At 41.5% G+C, this 6,214-nt stretch overlaps 1 protein-coding gene across 1 annotated transcript in view; it reads left to right on the forward strand.

Moving 5' to 3' along the window:
• Positions 1–6,214, forward strand: part of pth1r (parathyroid hormone 1 receptor) — a 69,683-nt gene that overhangs the window by 46,881 nt on the left and 16,588 nt on the right. The gene's annotated exons all lie outside the window — the stretch shown is intronic.

The following is a 6,214-nucleotide window of genomic DNA, read 5'->3' on the forward strand; positions in this document are numbered from 1 at the left end:
TAACGGCTAACATGCTAACTATTATTTTTATGTCACTAGTCACTTGAAACAAATTTAGGATGATGGGAGACAGGTTGAAATAAACCGAAATTTCCCTTTAAAGAACTCCGGTGGTACGAAAATTCCTTCCTGCAGAAACTGCAGAGAACAGTGCTCCTATCAACAGTTCCATCTGGGTGTTTTTTAAATGTGAATGTTCCACTCATGGGGCTAGGCAGTGTCGTCTCATCTGCCTCCATCATGTGACAAAGCCACTGTGGCCTTCAGTAATGCACTGGGTCAAAGGGCACCTCACAACGCAGTTAATCAGTGTTAAGTTTTTTTAATGTCCTCCTTCCACTGGAAACAGTCAATGAAATAAAGCTGCATTCTTGAATAGTATGATGCTAGTTTTGTCAAACTACGTTGTTATTTGCTGTTGTTACAATCAAACTAAACAGTTACTGCATGATTACAGTAGCAGAGCTAGTATGGGGATGATTCTTGTTCATGTCTGTCCGATCAGTTGCTATTGCTTCTTTGTTCTGTATTGTAACATTATGCGATACAATCGTTGTTCATTTCACACAGGCAGAAATTTGCTACACACAACTGCACCATAACTCAGTGAGGGTCACATGACTGTCAGCATAAACCTCTCTCAGGTTTTTACTCGTGACCACCAAGGCTGAAAAACAAAACCAATGTACAAGTGACAAAAACTGCAGTTCACCATATGGCCACTTGAGGCTGACTCCATAAGTGAGTCAGTCCCCAAAGACCTTCATGTTAAAATGCCCAAATGTTTACACCCTGGTGCAACAAAAGCAATTTTGGTCTTTGTAGCTAATTTATTCATCTATGACAGCTGCACTGGGGCTGAAATTTTAAATAACTCACATGTTTAAAGTCATGCAAATGTTATTTAAGCTCGAATTTATGCACAATTAAGGGCGTGGCCACTTTGAGTAACAGACCGTCATGACATCACCACAGTCTGTGAGTAAGATCCATGGATGTATAAAGAGAAGTGGATACAGCGTTGGAGGTGGGACCCTGTTAAGTCCTTTGAAAGTTGCCTAGTGGTGCATGAAGCCAAAAAAGCTCAGTTTCCACATTATGAAATTACCAGGATCATCTACATCGTGGAGACTTGCGGTGGCGTAACGCAGCTGAGTGCGACTTCCTGTTTAGTGCTCTACTAACTGAAATGGACATAAAATGATATAATCGTGCGGCTCTTCTAGATTTTAGAAATGTAAACTGACCAAATGGATAAATCCCTGACAGTGAAACAAGTCTTTTTGCTGGGGTCATGACGCTAAAAATGTATTCACTGATTTACAGACGTCTCTTTCACATTGTAAGTCTATGGGAAAAAGTATTTTTGGGCCCAATGGCCTCACGTGATGGATCTGGATGGTGTACTTCCACTTTTGGCCACTTTGTAAAATTGGCTTTAAAGCCCTGGTTGGTTTGGTTAGATCCAGCCTTTGCTCTTCCACAGCTCCACATATTAGTCTAAAATTGTCCATTTCTGGCTCCAAAAAATCCAAGATGGCAGCAGCCAACCTCGAAGCTTTAAAACAAGAGTCCACGATGGGTGACGTCATCGTGGCTATGTCCATTATTTTTGTGCAGTCTATGCTCTTGACACTCATCACAACATTACAGATTTTATATCTCTAACTTAAACATAACTACTATTGATTCATTCAGTCACCGCTTATCCTGTTAGGGATCGCGGGGGCATCACTGTGCCGCCATTTTTATTTACATTTTTTTTAATCATCAACCACACATTTGCAATATAGTACCACCTAAACATTTTAATTAACCTTTATCATGTGTAGCATAAACTCTGAGCATAATCAGTGTGTGAGAGTCTGACCTGGGACCATAAATACCATATGCACTGACATCACCATCACACCAAAGCTCATGTTGAGAAAACCTTTTACTACCGTCATCCCCATGTGACTGACAAAGGTAGATGTGACACTGACTCGCAGTTGCTCCTGCTGTTTTTCTCTCTATCACTGCGTGAGGGTTGGATGTCAGAACATAACGCTGGCAGTGATTAGGACTACTGGGTATTGTAAGAGGAGTGGAAAACAGCTACAACATGGCTGTAAATGGAAAAATAGCACTTTCTCAGCTATTATTGTGTGTATATGGAAGTGGAGTTTTTCTTGTATAAGTAAAATTATATTGTGCGCAGTAATTATGCTGACATGGCTTTTTAAAGGATTTTTATATATATATATTTTTTAATTATGGTCTGGAAGCATTTTAATAATCTCACATATAAAGCATTCTATAGCCTTTAAATGAATGAGGTGTACCATTATATTAGAGGTTAGTGCCTCTGGAGTTTGTAGTGTGGTTACAAAAGGTTTTGCACTGTGCCAATAGGGGACATAGAGAAACAGAGAAATCAGTCACTCTTTAATAAAAACGTTGATTTGATTTTTACTTATTTTTGCCGTGAAACATTACAAGCTTCAGCCATCCCACATACATTTTCCTCTCCCCTGCTTGAAAGTGGTGTAGAGGATGTGGGCATAACCTCATCATGGCGCCCCTCAGTTTCTTTCTGACTTCAGATGTTTATGTTGATGGGCTCCCGAGGGAGCGGTTGCAGCAGTTAATGACAAATACATATGCACGAATGAAAGCCCCACACAGCACAACTGCCATACCGCAGACCACCACCACAACTTAGACACCCGTTTTTTTGGCACGGGATCCTGATGCTAAATGATAACAGCAGTGGAGGATCTGGTTACATCACACGGGGCTCTTGGCCCCCTCAGCATGTTGACGCACAGAAGGTCTGGTTAGTGGCTCTCCTTACAGTGTCCTCTGGCTGCCAGCTCACTGCTGGAGGATCAAACTGCCCCACCCAGCCTTTCTCAGCTCCGCCACCCATGTCAAATGCTGTTTCCATCAGTAACTTCTGGGTGCTTGAGACATTTCTGTCACCAGATGGCAATGCATTTTTAGACACACTAAGGTTTAGACATTTCAAGTTAAGTTTTTTAGGAGGAAAATGCCAAAATAGTGTAAATGTTGTGCTTTATGTAATAAAATCACTTGCCCTTAATTAATGTGGTCACTTAAATTGAAACTTGTTGTGCTGTTACTAAGCACTAAGAACAAACCTGAAGCTATAGTGTGTTAAACAAAGTCTTGTAAGATGTAAACCAACGTTTTTAGTTTCAGAAATCATGTGAATTACTAATACCCTGTATCCACCAAAGTTGGTGCATATATGCAGGTTTTTTAAGCACAGGAAAACCTGGGAAAGTAGACTAAAGACATAGGTGTAGATTTCACGGGGGATGCAAAGGACACATCCCCCTTAATAAGTAGAATATTAGCATTTTTTTCCTTCACAGTAAAAACAAGAAAGCTGCAGAGACTTTTGTTCATGCTGTCACAAACTGGCTCAAAAGTATGTGTCAAAGAGTGAGACCACAGTCTGTAACTGATGCACATGTTTAAATAATACAAATAGGATGTCAGTATGAATGCAATAGGATGCGTGAGTGAGTAGTAAGAAGTGTGTGTGTGAACAAATGTGTAGATCAGTCAGCAAGCCTGGGGAAGAGGGAGAGAAGATCTTGCAGGTCTGATTTGTAACACCTGAGTCCAGCCTGCTCAGGTGTGCTGCATCACTGATGAGCTCTCACCTCACCCCATTTATATCCTGCACAAAGGGAAAACATAGGCAGCAAGAAAGGGCATGGCAAAGGCTCCCCAAAACCCCCTGTTTTATATGTGTGGACGAGTATTCCTTTCTCTTTTATTCCTGATATGTCACGTTCAGCACCACAGATGTGCCAAAAAACAGGGTTAGTAAACAGCAGAAAGCAGCATGGAGGCCAGTGGAAATGTTAAGGTGGTTACTTCTGTTTTATATCTGTAACTTATTTAGTCTTCTTTTCAAACTCGGTGCCGACTAATTTGGAACAATGTTTAAGTGCCGCTTGGACGGAGAGGGATGGAATATGTGGCTGTTGGGAGAAGTTCTGGCCAAAGGGCTTTCTGCCAGAAAGGCAAGTCTCGGTTAAGGTTTGGGAGAAAATTGTGGTTTGGGTTAGAGGACCGCTTTGGGATTGGGATCTCGCAGGACTCTACAAAAATCTTGAATGGACGATTTTATCTTTGCTGCGGGTGGAAGCGGTTAGTCAATAAACAGACATGATTACCACAGATTAAGAAGCAGGAAGGATGGAGATGTCAACAATTGAAGTGGAAAAGAAGACAAAGGCAGGACGTTACAATACAAAAGAAAAGCAAGGCAAGTCGGACATTTGGAGGAATTTCTCAGGACAACCCGGTCTCACTCTGAAGTCGTCGAAATCCAGTGCTCGGTCAGTGACTTCTGACGTCACACACGTCAGTAAAAGCCATCCTAGTGGGACAACAATAAAAGTTAAGGTGGCAGAAGTCTGACTCTGGCAGGTGGGAGGGGTGGAGGATGAATCCAACAATCACTGTCTTTCATTTAGAAGGCTGCTGTTCACTTCCTGAAAGATTGTAAAGCCAACCCTGTTCTTTTTCTCCTAAACCTAACCAGTTGCTTTTGTTGCCTTTAGAACCCAACCACAGGCCTGTGTTGGCTAAATGTAACCACACGCATTTGTTGTTGAAGGAAAAAAAACATCAAGTCGCGGTGTTGTACTGACGTAGTGCATTTATTTTGAAAGAGACTATGTAAACGTTAATTTCCTGTGAAAATGGGATTGTACTCTGAAAACAGACAATGACATCAACAACCAGCACACCCAGGGTACCTTGCACGTCGTATCTCGATGTGGATCATCCATGACCTAACTTTGATATGTGATGAGGTCGGAGTGAGAACGTGTTGCTCAGGAATATTACAGATAATAACGATAACACCAAATCCCAGAGGTGCCTGGGAAAACAAGAGCTGTAATTATAAATGCAATTACGAACTGGAGTGTAGCTCTAGGTTGTCCTGTCTTTAATACCACAGTAAAATAACATGTTTTCCCTGTGGGACAGGAGAAGATTCAATCAATAATATTAATAACCAATATGTTGTACAGGCATGTATGGTCAGAATATTTGCAGGTGCAGGCAGGAGTTGACACACTTTGGGGGAATAGATAATACACTCTGCTGGAGTGGGCAGTAATGGTCAGAGATGCAGCAGGAGCAGGCAGGAGCGGGATTAGGAAAACAGTCGCACTCAGGGCTCTAGTTTGGGTTTCTAACATAAATCCCTCTCGGCAAACCTCTCTCATGTGTGAGCAGTTGCCGACGGAGGCATTGTCATCACATTGCACCGAAAAAGGGGCAAAAATTGGTATGTTCACCCGTGTGTCATAATTCAGTCCCTGCTGAAAAGTTCCTGCATCTACTGCAGATTCATGTGTCCTGCTGATTGTAACCTTTCCCACTCAAGACAAAATCCAGATGTCAGTGGGGGTTTTTGTTCAGTGGGGAAGGGGCTTAAAGTTGGAAAAAAGCCAGGTGGTAGACATGTAATTTTCTGAGCATTTTTTGATGATGTACACTGGCTGAATGCTGACATGTAATTGGGGCACCTGAGGCCTCCTGGACCGCATCTATCACGAGCATACAAATATAGGTTATTATGTGTTTTTCCACTGTTTTGTGCTTTCCTATCATAAAGTATTTGCCATGTCTTAACATAAATATGGGAACCTTTAACCTGTACCTATATTATAATAAATCACAGGTATTTATTATGTATTTGTATTTAAGTACAAACATGCGAAACAAGCTATTTGTATCTATTTATTTCATGCAGAGTTTTGTAGTCAGCACTTCCTGTAGTCCACCTGTCCTGCTTTCTGAAGCTATTGTTGTGACAATTTATTGTTTCTCGAGGCCAGGTTATTTTTTTTAAATACTTCTTCTTGAGTCTTTGAACAGAAAATCCTGCACACTGCTCTTGCTCAGCTTACAATTTAATAGTAACACTAAGGTTTCAGTCCTCCTGGACCCTTGTCAAGAGTGTTCAACACCATTGTCTTACTATATAATGACAAAAACTCTGTCTGTGTGTCTATTACATGTTTTTCTCCTCACTGACTTGGTCAATCCATGTGAAATTTGGCACAGTGGTAGAGGGTCATGGGAGGATGAGAATGAAGCAATATTGCATCAATTGGCCAAAGGGGGGCGCTATAGCAACCGATTGAAATTGCAAACTTTGAATGGGCGTATCTCATGC

The sequence above is a fragment of the Epinephelus moara genome, chromosome 21 (assembly GCF_006386435.1).
Source record: "Epinephelus moara isolate mb chromosome 21, YSFRI_EMoa_1.0, whole genome shotgun sequence".
Taxonomy (NCBI): Eukaryota; Metazoa; Chordata; class Actinopteri; order Perciformes; family Serranidae; genus Epinephelus; species Epinephelus moara.